The 14,959-nt window shown below is 42.8% G+C and overlaps 2 pseudogenes across 2 annotated transcripts in view; both read left to right on the top strand.

Moving 5' to 3' along the window:
* Positions 1–14,959, top strand: part of LOC310824130 (cytochrome P450 3A30-like) — a 187,048-nt pseudogene that overhangs the window by 45,242 nt on the left and 126,847 nt on the right. The gene's annotated exons all lie outside the window — the stretch shown is intronic.
* Positions 1–14,959, top strand: part of LOC310823672 (cytochrome P450 3A27-like) — a 50,484-nt pseudogene that overhangs the window by 28,423 nt on the left and 7,102 nt on the right. The window contains exons 9-10 of the transcript in view: positions 11,565–11,716; positions 11,920–12,049. The product of the transcript in view is annotated as a cytochrome P450 3A27-like (transcript). The remainder of the gene's footprint in view (positions 1–11,564; positions 11,717–11,919; positions 12,050–14,959) is intronic.

Here is a 14,959-nt window from a genome sequence, read left to right on the forward strand (position 1 = left end):
CTCTCCTTGCCTTACTCATCTCTCTGATCGTAGTGTAAGAAGTTTTAATAAAAAATATTATTTGTTAGTTAGTTAGTTGTGATAATACATACAAATGATAGTATTGATAATTACAGTTATCTAACAGTTTCAATGATACCTATGACTTGATCGTTTTGCTTTTGTTTCAAGTCAGATTGTTGATTTATATTTGTTCTGACCAGGTATGGATACTGGCCATATGGAATATAAAAAAAACTAGGCATTCCTGGACCTAAACCCATCCCTTTCCTCGGGACGATAATGGGATATAAGAAGGTTTGTAGAGATTAAGCCCATAAACAACAACATTGTAGACTCATCCATGATGTGTGTTGTTGTGGTGAAAGCCATGGGAGCTGAATATGAATTGTTTTACCCAGAAAAATGGGCAATAAAGCTTTTGAACGAAAACGAAAAGAGAGGAGTGAGAGCCGGTCTGTAGTGGAAAAGGGCCATCATAGACTAAGCCACAGTTCAGGTTTATGACAAGCATTTGGCTAAAGGCTATTTTTTATTTATTTATTTTTGTTCCCAGGGTGGTTTCACCAATTTTGACACAGAGAGCTTCCAGAAATATGGGAAACTGTGGGGCTGAGTCTGCTAAACTGATCCTGGTTATTGTTAACTATGATGGATATATGTATCTCTCAGTGTCTACAGTATACACTCTTAAACCAGGCGGACACCGTGCGATTTTCACAAACACAGACGATCCAACCGACGAAATGGTCTCATACACCAAGACAAATGATCTGTCTTCATGCAAGTACACTGCCCAAGCAACAATTTCATGCTTCCACATTAATAATTTGAATCTGTTATTGAGCGATTTAAGTTTTAAGCTTTTAAGTATTCTGTAGTATGGTCCCAAACACAACTTGTGCGTTGCCAATGTTTGACAACAATCCTATATTGCCTCTGAGCACGTCTCAAACTGCATGAATAAAGAGGAGCCACGACATGTCAGAATTCAAATCGGAAGTGATTGTGTCTTCCCTCCATGTCATTGAAAGGGCAAAAATGTAATTAAAAAAATAAAGAAAAAAAGGGTTCTAAAAGGATTCTTTGGTTGAATAACTCTTATGGGTTCCATTTGCAGTGCCCTGCGTAAGTAATGGGACAAGCATTTTTTCTTCTTTTGCATTATGCAAATGTCCAAATTAAGCACTCATGTTTAGTATTTGGTCCCCAATCCTTTGTATGCAAAAGTGCAAAAGTCTGTGACCCATTGACCCAACCAGACGCTGGGTATCTTCTCTGGTAATGCTCTGCCAGACCTATATTGCAGCGATTGTTGTTTGTTTTTTTAGGATGTTTTGCCCTCCTCTTCAGCAAATTAAATGCATGTTCTATAGGATTCTATAGGATTCACTTTTTGGCCCTGAATAATTTCCTAGTTGCTATGGCAGTATGTTTTGGGTCATTGTCCTGCTGTATGGTGAAATGCCGTCCAATGAGTTTGGAGCAATTAACTTGTACTTGGACTGACAAGATGTTTCTGAACACTTCTGAATTCATCCTCATCAAAGGAGACAAGTGAGACAGTTACAGTGGAAGCCATACATGCCCAAGCCATAACACCCCCTCCCCCATATTTCACAGATGATGTGGGATGCTGTGGATATTGGGCAGTTCCTTTTTTTCTCCACACTTTACACTTGCCATCACTCTGGTACATGTTTTTCCAGAACTCTGCAGGCTCTTTTAGGTACTTTTTAGCAAACCGTAACCTGGCCAGCCTGTTTTTGTGGCTAAGTAGTGGTTTGCACCTTGCAGTGTAGCCTCTGTAGTTCTGCTGGTGAAGTCTTCTGCGGATGGTAGTCTCTGACTCATTGACGCCTACCTCCTGGAGAGTGTTCCTAATCGATGGGGCAGTTTTTTTTATTTTTTATTTTTTTATTATGGTGAGCATTTTTTGGTTATCCACTGGAAGTCTTCCTTGCCATTTGCGATTTCTTAGCTCACCAGTGCTTTCTTTCCTTTTAATGAAGTTCCAAACTGTTGATTTTGGTAGGTTTAAGGTTTTGGCTATGTTTCATTTTTTTCTGATATTTCAGCATCATAATGGCTTCCCTGACTTTCAATAACATCTCTTTGGTCCTCATGTTGACAAGACACCAATAGCAGACTGCACAAATTATGTGATGGAACACACCTGACGAACACACCTGTCAAGCCAATTGTCCCATCACTTTAGTGTAGCCTGAAATAGGGGGATTATGCATAAAAATGTTGTAATTTCTGAATGATAAACCAATATGTACACAAATAACATCAAATAAAAGATGAGAATCTCTACGTTCTCATTTCAACTCCAAAAAGAAGAAAAAATGCTTCACTGTCCCATTACTTTCGCACGGTACTGTATAACCTTCTGTGGAAAAGGGTTCTACATGGAACCCAAAAGGTTTCTTCAAAGGGAGAGTGGAAGAAGAACCCTTTTTGGTTCTAGGTAGCACTTTTTTTCTAAGAGTGCAGGATCTGTGATGGGTCTGTCTGTCTCTATCTACGGTATATTCGCTTGAATGCCACAGCCTATTTGAGTATTGTTGCTGACCATGTGCATCCCTTCATGGCCACAATTGACCCATCTTCTAATGGCTACTTCCAGCATGATAATGCACCATGTCACAAAGCAAAAGTTGTCTTAAACTGGTTTCATGAACATGACAATGAGTTCAGTGTTCTTCAGTGGCCTTCCCAGGATCTGAATCCAATAGAACACCTTTGGGATGTGGTAGAACGGGAGATTCACATCTTGAAAGTGAACCTGAAAAATCTGCAGGAATTGAGTGATGCAATCATGTCATCATGGACCAGAATCTCAAAGGAATGTTTCCAACATCTTGTGGAATCAATGCCACGAAGAATTGAGGCTATCTTTGTTTTTGCTGGTCTGTAGGATCTATGATGGCCGTCAGCCCATCCTGTGTATCATGGACACAGCCATGATCAAAACCATCCTCATCAAGGAATGCAACTCCCTTTTCACTAACAGGAGGGTAATACGCTAAATTGAAGTTGTTGTATGGGGAAAAAAACATAAGGGCTCCTTAAATAGATAATATCATTGTTATTATAGCATTATTAATAGTAGGTTAATCTTAGACCAAGATGGCGGCGCGCATGCATCGCGACGCTCAGTGTCTCTCCAGAGTTTGCGAACTAGTAGTTATTTGCTTGTTTATCTTAAGTATTCTCGCTAAAAACAGTTTAGCGTACATATCGTACAGCCGACAAGAACTTCTGGACATCGGTTCCGGCACTCCAGTCATCTTTATCGACGATATACCCGAGATTAGCAAAACAGCGGGTCCAGCTAACTCCGCTACACCGACCGGAAGAGGCCCCAGACCGGCTCGGAAACGAAAACACAGGCGAGGGAGCCGAGGTGGGCTGAGAGCTAGGCTAAAGCTAACCCCACACCGACTCTCATTACCTAGCCTTTTCCTTGCAAATGTTCGTTCCCTGGCAAACAAGATGGATGAACTGCGGCTGCGGATCACCACCCACAAATGGATTATGGACTGTAACATCATGGTTTTCACTGAAACCTGGCTCAACAGCGAGGTTCCCGACAACGCTATCGAGCTAGCAGGGCGCTGCGTTCTCCGAGCAGACAGAACAGCAGGCGACTCCGGTAAGACCAGAGGTGGAGGTTTGTGCATTTATGTAAACAAGACGTGGTGCACGGACACTACCATCACCGAGAGTCACTGCTCAGCTAACCTGGAGTTTCTCATGGTTAAGTGTAGACCTTTCTATCTGCCCAGAGAGTTCACGTCTACTGTTATCACGGCAGCCTATATCCCCCCGGATGCTAATGCTAAGATTGCTATGAAAGAACTGTATGCTGCCATTAGCAAACAACAGACTCTGCATCCCGAGGCAGCCTTCATTGTCGCGGGTGACTTCAATCACTCCAACTTAAAGACTGTACTGCCCAAATTCCACCGAAATGTCTCTTGCCCCACCAGAGGAGACAGGACATTGGACCAAGTATACACCAGTATGGCTGATGCGTACAAAGCCGTTCCCCTCCCCCACCTAGGTCAATCAGACCACCTCTCATTGTTCCTACTGCCCAAGTACTCAGCACTCATCAAACGAGTGAAACCTACAGTGAGGACAGTCAAGGTCTGGCCAGAGGGAGCTGACTCAGCGCTCCAGCAGCGTTTTGGAAACACTGACTGGGGTGTGTTTGCCACTCAGGCCACGCATGACTCCCACACAGACATTAATTCATATGCCTCATCTGTTTTGGACTACATCAATTCCAACATCAGCAGTGTCACCACACTCAAGCGGATCACCACTTTCCCTAATCAGAAGCCATGGATGAACAGTGAGGTCCGACTCCTGCTGAAGGCACGCGACATTGCCTTCAGATCAGGGGATGCTCGGGCCTATAGCTCATCCAGGGCTAATCTGCAGAGGGGCATCAAAAAGGCCAAGCACAACCACAAGCTGAGGATAGAGGATCACTTCAGAAACAACTCTGACCCCCGACGCATGTGGCAGGGCATCCAGGCCATCACTGACTACAAACCATCTAACACCTCACCCCTCTCCGTTGACGCCTCCCTCCCTGATGAGCTGAACCACTTCTACGGCCGCTTTGACAGGGACAACAAGGAGGTGGCCATCAAGGCTGTGCTCCCTGCGGATCACCAGCCCCTCACTCTATCCCCCACCGACGTGTGTGCGGCACTGAGCAGGACTAACGCACGCAAGGCTGCTGGTCCTGATGGGATCCCCGGACGCGTCCTCAGGGCCTGCGCTGTGCAGCTGACTAAGGTTTGGACTGACATATTCAACCTGTCCCTAGCCCAAGCAGCTGTCCCCGCGTGCTTCAAAACCACCTCCATCGTGCCGGTGCCAAAACACTCCACTGCAACGAGCTTAAATGACTTCCGACCAGTGGCACTCACGCCCATCATCATGAAGTGCTTCGAGAGGCTGGTCTTAGCTCAACTCAAGACCTGCCTACCACCCACACTGGACCCCTTTCAATTCGCCTACCGGCAGAACAGGAGTACAGAGGATGCCATTTCAACGGCACTTCACTCCGCCCTGTCCCACCTCGACAAGACTAACTCTTATGTGAGAATGCTGTTTATTGACTTCAGCTCAGCATTCAACACCATCATCCCCTCCAAACTGATCTCCAAACTCAGGCAACTGGGCATCAACCCCTCCCTCTGCAACTGGATTCTAGACTTCCTGACCAACAGGCCGCAGTCTGTTAGGCTTCACAACCACACCTCCTCAACCCTCACCCTGAACACCGGCGTTCCACAAGGCTGTGTGCTGAGCCCCCTCCTTTACTCCCTCTTCACCTACGACTGCACACCTGTACATGGCTCAAACACCATTGTTAAGTTTGCAGACGACACAACGGTGATCGGTCTCATCAGCAACAACGATGAGTCGGCCTACAGGGAGGAGGTCCAGCACCTAACAGTGTGGTGCAACGACAATAACCTGGCTCTCAACACCAAGAAGACCAAAGAACTCATTGTGGACTTCAGGAAGTCTAAAGCTGGCGCACACACCCCCATCCTCATCAACGGGACTGAGGTGGAGCGAGTCACCAGCTTCAAGTTTCTGGGTGTCCACATCTCTGAGGACCTCTCCTGGACCCTCAACACCTCCACCCTGATAAAGAAGGCTCACCAGCGTCTCTTCTTCCTGAGGAGACTAAAGAAGGTCCATCTATCTCCTCAGATCCTGGTGAACTTCTACCGCTGCACCATCGAGAGTATCCTTACCTACTGTGTCACAGTATGGTATGGCAACTGCTCGGCATCGGACCGGAAAGCACTGCAGAGGGTGGTGAAGACTGCCCAACGCATCACCGGTTCCTCACTCCCCTCCATCGAGGCTGTCCAGGGCAAACGATGCTTGCGTAAGGCACGCAGCATCGTCAAGGACATCTCTCACCCCAACCATAGACTTTTCACCCCACTCCCCTCCGGGAGGCGCTACAGGTCTCTCCGCACCCGAACCAGTAGGTTCAGAGGCAGCTTCTTCCCTGCGGCTGTCACCCTGCTGAACTTGAACACTACACCTACCTGACAACCGACCACCCCCGCAACCCCCACCCACCCGGACAATTGCACTATTGCACTATTACTCCCCTCCCCTGCTCTTACTCAATACCACTGCTCTTCTGTACATACCTGTTCATACTGTTCATACTGTTCATAATGCACATAATGCACATATCCTATATTTTCTTTAATACTACTGCACATACTGTACATACTTGTTTATACTGTTTATACGGCATTCCATTTTATATTTATTCTGCATCTACCTCATGTTACTGTTAATACATATATACTGCTAGACTGCATTACCCATACAGCTCATATGCTGCTACACTGCTCATACTGTAACTATTTATTCTGCTATAATGCTACTGCTACTCACATACTGCTATACTGCACTGCTATATTATACTGCTTATATTATACTATATCATACTGCACTACTACTGATCATATATTGCACTACCTGTAAATACTGTTCATTGCACTTTCTGCTATTTTGCACTTCTGGTTAGACGCTAACTGCATTTCGTTGTCTCTGTACTTGTACTCTGCACAATGACAATAAAGTTGAATCTAATCTAATCTAATCTAATCTTGCAGTATATAATAATAATTATTTTTCTAGAATATCTATCTCAACGGGCCTCTGTATGACGCCGTGTTTATCGCTGAGGATGATGCATGGAGACGGATCCGCAGTGTCCTGTCTCCCTCCTTCACCAGTGGGCGGATCAAAGAGGTACAGTCCCATCTCTCCTCTCCTTCTTTCATTCATTCCTTTATACAACACAAATAAATGAATGACTAACAACTCTGACGCGCGCGCGCGTGTTGTGTGTGTGTGTGTGTGTGTGTGTGTGTGTGTGTGTGTGTGTGTGTGTGTGTGTGTGTGTGTGTGTGTGTGTGTGTGTGTGTGTGTGTGTGTGTGTGTGTGTGTGTGTGTGTGTGTGTGTGTGTGTGTGTGTGTGAGAGTGTGTGTGTGATTTGTACTATGTGTATAGTGTGTATTCATTGTTGTTTGTTGTTGTGTGAAGCAGCAACTTTAATTAATTAATCCAAGACAAATTTTCATCCGGGACAATAAAGTATATTTGATCTTATCTTCGATAAGTTCAGTGGTCAGATGACAGAGTATAGAATAATAGTTCATCTTTGGAGTCACTTATTCTTTGACTATATACATAATGTATCCTGTATGGATGTATATTCTCAGGCTATATAAACATTAAAATAATTCCTGTTTCAAACATGATATTAATATATGTTTTGCACATATTAATCCACGTATCAATCATGATATTTTTCCATGTATCCTTCCCAACTCAGATGCTCAGGATCATGAAGCAGCACTCTGGTAACTTGGTCAGCAATCTGAAGAAGACGGCTGATAACGATGAGCCCATTGAACTAAAGGAGTGAGTATTTATCTCCGAGACGATAAGGTGAATTTGTAATTTCAGTGAACTCCCCGTTTAATTTTGTGGTTGTGATTCTGGTGGTCAGAGATTGTGTGGTTGTGTTCCAGGTTCTTTGGACCATACAGTATGGATGTGGTCGTCAGTACTTCATTCAGTGTCGACATCGACTCCCTCCACAACCCCTCCGACCCCTTTGTGACCAACATCAAGAAAATGCTCAAGTTTGACATCTTCAGCCCACTGTTCCTCACAGTCGGTACAACTGCCCCCATATAGCTTTCAGTCATTTTGTGCTTAATAAATGAAGCTATTGATTTCATTGATTAGACTGACATAAACCCCACTGCCAATGGTTTGCGCTCTACTCATTTGACAAACACATGGGCCCTGTCCAGAACCAACCTCTAGTTCCTAAATGCTGGACACTTGGAGATCTGAGTGGATTGGATACAGAAGTGTCTAGGGATAGAGCCTAGGAGTTCTTTCTGGACAGGGCTGTGCATTGAATAGGATTGGAGTCACGTATCATGGTATTTCCTGTTCCTGTTTGTAACTGTGGCATTTCCTGTCCGTCCAGCATTCTTCCCCTTCATGGGTCCTGTTATGGCAAACATGGAGGTATCCCTATTCCCTGCCTCAGTCACAGATTTCTTCTACGCTGTCTTTCAGAAGATCAAGTCCAATCGCGTGGCTAGCACCAGGAAGGTATGTAAATATAACTGATCAAATATACGATCTTCAGCCAGTATTGTGTAATACAATTGTAGAGATTTGGTTGCATCTGGTAGTTCTCATGTGATTTTGATCTGACGTAAGCCTGCTTCCAGAGTCGGGTAGATTTCCTGCAGCTGATGATAGACTCGCAGAAAGACAGCAACTCAAAGGGAGAGGAGCAGAGTAAAGGTGCCTGCCTTAAACACACACACACACACACACACACACACACACACACACACACACTGTATACTAGCATCTAACACACACACATACAGTACCTGCCTCAAACACCTATACCTACAAACACACCTACCACCCCATTTCTCCCATCATCATAGGATTGAGTGACCATGAGATCTTGTCCCAGGCAATGATGTTCATCTTTGCTGGCTATGAGACCACCAGTAGCTCTCTGTCCTTCCTGGCCTACAATCTGGCAACCAACCCTCACATCATGACCAAGCTGCAGGAGGAGATAGACACTGTGTTTCCCAACAAGGTAACCCCTCTGCAGACTCCTAAATAGTACTATTCATGTGGAACAGGTGATAGTGACAGTGACAGTGTGATAGTGACATGATAGTGACAGTGTTTTAGAGGGTACTGATGAGTGTGTAACTGCTGTGCACTGCAGACTACTACAGATGGTTAGATAGGTGACAGTATTTTGTAGTGTGCTAATGTGTCTGTAGCATCCCTGTGCAGACTTCTGCCCAGTATTATTCATTTGAAACAGGAAGTAGATAGGTGTTGTTGGAATCTTCAGAATAGTTAAAAGGCCAGTACCTGAGGACCTGAGGGATCTACAGGGTATATACCTTAAAAGCATGTCTGACATGCAGTGGTGTGCATGACCATAGAGTGATTTCTAAACTAATACAATTATCTTAAAATAAATTATAAAACTAACAGGTAATCAGTGCAGAGACTTGTGTGATATGTGCTCTCCATCTGACTCGTGCTGCTGCATTTTGTATCATTTGCCAAGAGCTTTCTTTGGTCGACCAGACAGGAGAGTGTTACAGTAATCAAGGCTGCTAGTAATACAAGCATGCATTCGTCTCTCAGTGTCAGCCTGGGAGAGGAAAGGTTGCACCTTTACAGCTGTGTTCTGTAAAGGTCCATGTAATATTCAAGCTTTCTAAAAGCTTCCTAATGGTTGTAATGACTATCTTTAATTGGTAGCGATCAGGGAACAAGATCCCTTATAATAAATCCCTTATGAATAAATAATTCATTTACGAACGCTGTTTTGGTTCGGAAAACACGCTTTTTAAAATGCAGTGTCCTACCTGACATTCGGTTTGCATATAAATATGTTGTGAGTGCCAGGGGTGTTCTAGGGGAGTAGACTGACTTTTCTCTGGTGGCTGCCTCTCCCAATCGTGTGTGCATGCAGAAACACAACAGCTAATGTCCAACACTGCAAGTTCATTTCGGGGGGATATATTATTATTAGGGAGGATGTTGTTGTTTGGACAACTTCAGACAGAATTTCTCCACGATGGCAGATTTCCGGCAAACTTACTTACTCTTCTTTAAGTGATACAAATATGTTTTAGTCACATTCTTGATATGGGTTTCAAAATTAAGATCTGAGTCAATGGTAACACCTTGTTTTTTTGCCTGGTGCTTAGTGTTACTGTAAGTAGTGTCTTTAAGTGTGCAGACAGTTTGACCAGGACAAGGACAAAGAGCATTTTGGCATCAGCATTAATTAATTAATTCTAAGGTCATTAAGAACCTAGTTAATAACTTAACAACATAGTGCTATCTCAGTGCTATGATCGGCACAAAAGCCAGATTGGAACATGTCAAAGGTACAGTTGGGAAGAAGGAGATTATTTAACAGTTTGAACACCTTTTTTTCAAGAATTATTATTTTTTTGCTTAAAAAGGGAAGGTTGGAGATTGGCCTAAAATCGCTAAGGACTGAAGAGTCTAAGTTACTTTTCTTCAGGAGGGGTTTCACCATGGTAGTTTTAGGTGCAGATGAACAGACCCCCACTTTGCTGAGCATTTCTGTATGACCACTGCAAAAGAGTTCATAGTGCTTCCATGTGGTGGAAGGTGGGGTAACAAGTCATCAAACACATCTTCAGGTCTTGCCTGAGTGATCCTCCTCACCTAATATTGGTTCTCTTATCTCAGAAGTATGTTGCAAATTCCTCACATTTGTAGGTGGAGAGCAGATCACCAGGTGTCTTGTGGGCGGGATTTATAAGGCTGTCAATCGTTGAAAAGAGCACTGTTTGAGTTGTTATGATTCATTATCAATTTTGAGAAATGATCCCGTCTGTCTTGGCGTTTTTTTATTGCCTTATTAAAAGCAGAAAGATGCTCTCGAAGAATATCAAGGTGGACCTGCAGTTTTTGTCCGCTCAGACTTTCTGCAAATTCTTTTAAATTTGGCCACAGCCTTTTTCAGTTTGACTGGTGCTACAGAGTCGATAGTTGCCCTTAGTTTGGTGTTGAAGCTGGTTGCTAAATCATTATCACAGGAGGAAGCTGTTGATGGTGTACTATTCATATTCATATTCATCATGAAATTCTCATCTGCTCAGCGACATGGCTAGATAAATAATAGAGTGAAAATATATTTTTCCCCACTTCTAATAGACTGACATGCATTCATGTTTAGCCAGGTTTCAGATAAAAACATTACAGTGCAGCTTTCGCTCTGAGATAAGATCAATAAAGGTTTTGCCAGATAGGGACCTAATATTCAAAAGCACCATGGTAATGTTCTCTGGGCTGTTCGGTGCTGCCCGGCCACAGTTAATGGAATGGATACCAAGTTATTCACATTTGAACCACCTGACAGTTTTCTTGTAGTCTGTCGACTGTGATAGGAAATAATAGACTGTAGCACATTCAGTATTCCAAGCAGTCAATCCACTAAAAGCAGCCCAGTTTAGTGGCATTTTGACTTCTGATTGATCCTTGTGTACATCTATCATTTACATTGTTCAGTGGAATCTAAATGTATTTTCTTCTAACTATCAAGATAACATTATTTAGCGATTTTTTTGTTTATTCATGTATAACAAAAAAGCAAGACACTATTACACACGTACATTGAAAGTAATGGCGTTCTGTATGCGGGTGTCATGAAATTAGGCTATGCAGATTAGAATAAGTACAGTACTGTGTTCATTTCCCAAAAAAAGAACACAAAAAACTAACAGCTCTTCAGATTTGCAACGAAAAATTGTTAGTTCTGGGTTTCGGCTACGTGAACGACCAATCACTAGTGCTCATGTGAGTGTAATATCCCTGTGCAGGCTCCTATCCAGTACGAGGCTCTGATGCAGATGGACTATCTAGACAGCGTGATCAACGAGTCTCTCAGGTTGTACCCCATCGACTTGAAAGAGTCGCCAAGAAATCTGTTGAGATCAGCGGCATCACCATCCCCAAGGGTATGGTTGTCATGATACCCATCTGGACCTTGCACCGTGACCCCGATGTGTGGGAAGACCCAGAGGAGTTCAAACCAGAGAGGTAATGGGCCACATCTTAACCACAACCACAATATCAATCACAACAGCAACGATAAGAGCAGTGTTCCACAAACAACCATAAAACAAACCTAAATGCGACGACCAAACACAAACAGGTTTCTTCAACCATGTATAACCATCATATTACTGTGATTTAATTGATATGTTCTTTAACCCCTCCTCCTCTGAACTCTCCGTGTGTAGGTTCAGTAAGGAGAACAAGGAGAGCATCGACCCATACACCTACATGCTGTTCGGGTTGGGCCCACGGAACTGTATCCGTGCGATTCGCTCTGGTATTGATGAAACTGGCGATGGTGGAGATTCTACAGAGGTTCAACTTCACCGTCTGTAAAGAGACAGATGTGAGACAAAATAATGATACAATGATTGTAAATATAATTTTGTACCTATGACTTTGTTGCGTTTCTATATGTAGCAGAGGTGATTTTGGAATCACACTCGCATGATGAGGTAGCCCTGCCTGAGACATGTAAACTGAAGTGTCGCCCTCAGACCTTGAGGATGTCCTCTTGGCTTAACAGTAGCGTTTGTGTCTTCCACATGGGAGACCCGGGTTTGAACCCCCATACTACAATTCTGTACTTGCGTACTGCATGAGTATGTACTCCCCATTTAATTTCCCAGATTGCATTTTTCAGTACTAGGCGCCAATAATCCTCAGTATAGGCTACCTACTAAATGATGGAAGTGTGAGATTTAAAAAAAAGCTATTTGTATTTCTGCAAAACTCCCTCGAGACTTCATAGGGCCATTTTAATGTATGTCGACCCAAGAGAGGTTGTCCAGGAGTTTGAGTTTATTTGAATTTATAGTGCAATGCTACCCGAACGTAACAGTGACACTGTATTAGGTAACATTCATAGTGTAACGCTGACATCTGTTTTACTCGTTCCTTCATACTTTAACTGTGTGTCAACTCTCACCAGATCCCCATTGAGATGGACCTGTTCCGCTGCCAGGAGTCCAACGACAACCAGCTCAAAGCAGACAGCCAGTGATGAGGACCTGCCCTGCTGCAGGTCTCTCAGTTATTATGTTACACATAGATTTAGGATCAGCCCCAACACTGGCTACTTTCAAAAATGGGCTTAAAAAAAAAAGGGCTTCGCTTTTGCCTTAAATTGAAACTAAATTGGCGCTAATAATTGCACTGTGACCCTAAAATGCACTGTGACTTTTTTTCTTTTTTTCTGTCTTTTATGCGTTTTTATTCTAATTTTTTTTTCATGCTCTTTCCTTTTTATCTATTTTACGTAAAGCACTTTGAATTGCCTCTGTGTATGAAATGTGCTATATAAATAAACTTGCCTTGCCTTGCCTTGCCTCGCCTCGCCTCTGGGCTCTGCTGCTACTGTATGCTGCTCTCTTTGTATCTGTCTATTAGTGGAGGTCCAGGACTAGTTGTACAGAGACAGTTGTTGTCTGTCGTCTGCAGTGCAGGGATTTGCATGTGACTTGTGTATGTTTTGTACTTGTCTGGTAGTGGGTCTCTATCATCACGCTAAAAACGTGTGTATAATCACAAACTAAATCATAACATGAGAATGAACAACATGCCATCAAAACATGCCAATAAATAGGTGTTAGATTAGATTCAACTTTATTGTCATTGTGCAGAGTACAAGTACAAAGATAACGAAATGCAGTTAGCGTCTAACCAGAAGTGCAAAAAAGCGTGCAATGTGCAATGTGAACAATATATACAGGTAGAGCAGTATAAGCAATAAATGAGCAGTATAAGTAGTGCAGTATAAGCAGTATATGAGCAGTATAAGTAGTGCAGTATAAGCGGTATATGAGCAGTATAAGCAATATATGAGCAGTATAAGTAGTGCAGTATAAGCAGTATATGAGCAGTATAAGCAGTATATGAGCAGTATAAGTAGTGCAGTATAAGCAATATATGTATTAACAGTAACATTATAAGCAGAATAAATATAGAATGCAGTATGAACAGTATAAGCAGTATATGAGCTGTATAAGTAGTGCAGTTACCAATGTATTGGGTCTATCTATGGGTATCGTAGTGCAGCAGTAGTCAAAATGTACCTGCATTTTATCGGTTGAAGTGCCATCTCATCTGTCATAAGATTTGACTTGTAAAACTGAAAAGTAGGATACAACTAATAGCCTAAATGTATAAACACAGACCACAACCAAAAAACAACATGGGAAAATCGTTTACGCATCCTCTGCAGCAGGAACAGTGCAGAGAAAAAGTATGTACAGTAAACCCCATAACTGAATACACTTCATACGCTTCAGCGCGACACAGAACGCCTATACTGCAACAAAGTAAAAAGATGAGACAGACACGTGTCTTCAATAACTTGCATGTTTAATCAAAATACAAGCATTCGGCACATCGTTAACTTGTAGGAAAGTTTAATCAGGTTTTATCAATTGTATTATTTTAAATGTGAAATAAATAGCATCAGTGCAGAGGCTATAACACACTACAAAAGTCACATTAAATCACGGAAAGTAGGCTAGGCTAATTAACGGAACTATATGAATATACAGCCCGAGTCCAGTCCAGGGTTCTGAAAGCGACAAGTAACAAGTGTGCCCATCAACTGTCTAGATATTATGCCTATACGTAACATTTAGTCCTCCACTTTATATCACAGCCAGTATAACGTTTAAAATGACTACAAAACAAAAGCAATATAGTCTACAGTGAACGGCGCATTGTCCATTTGTCATACATGTCCAAACAGACCTGCACACTTGAATAGGAAAGTAGCGCGGCGGTTCGTTGCTTCAGCAAACCTCTCGATGACTTTACTGTTGAAATCCATCTGTCCCTGAATCAATGCATTTTCAATGGAAAGCATGTCAAGGCCGTTCAGTCGCTGGTGTCTGTTCTGTTCTGACAGATGTATAATGTCTTTGAATCCAGCCGATGCCCAAATAGTCTCCACCAAAAATCATACATGGGAAACAGTTTCGCATGTTTCGAGGTGGTAGCGGTTAGCCATCTCTTTTTGTCAAACCATTCCTGTTGGCCCTAAACGTTTTATCTCCAACTTCTCTTCCAAAGGCAATGTACTAAACCGCATGGTCAACAAATAATCTACACGATTCATTGTGAAAACTTTAGCTAGCTAGCATTAGCGATAGACGTACAGTAGATGAACTGAATTGCTTTGTGATTATTTCCTGTCATGTCAGACCACGTTAACGACATTAGCGTTTAATAGTTTTTCGCCACCTGTTG

The sequence above is a fragment of the Argentina silus genome (genome assembly GCF_951799395.1).
Source record: "Argentina silus genome assembly, chromosome: Y".
NCBI lineage: Eukaryota > Metazoa > Chordata > Actinopteri > Argentiniformes > Argentinidae > Argentina > Argentina silus.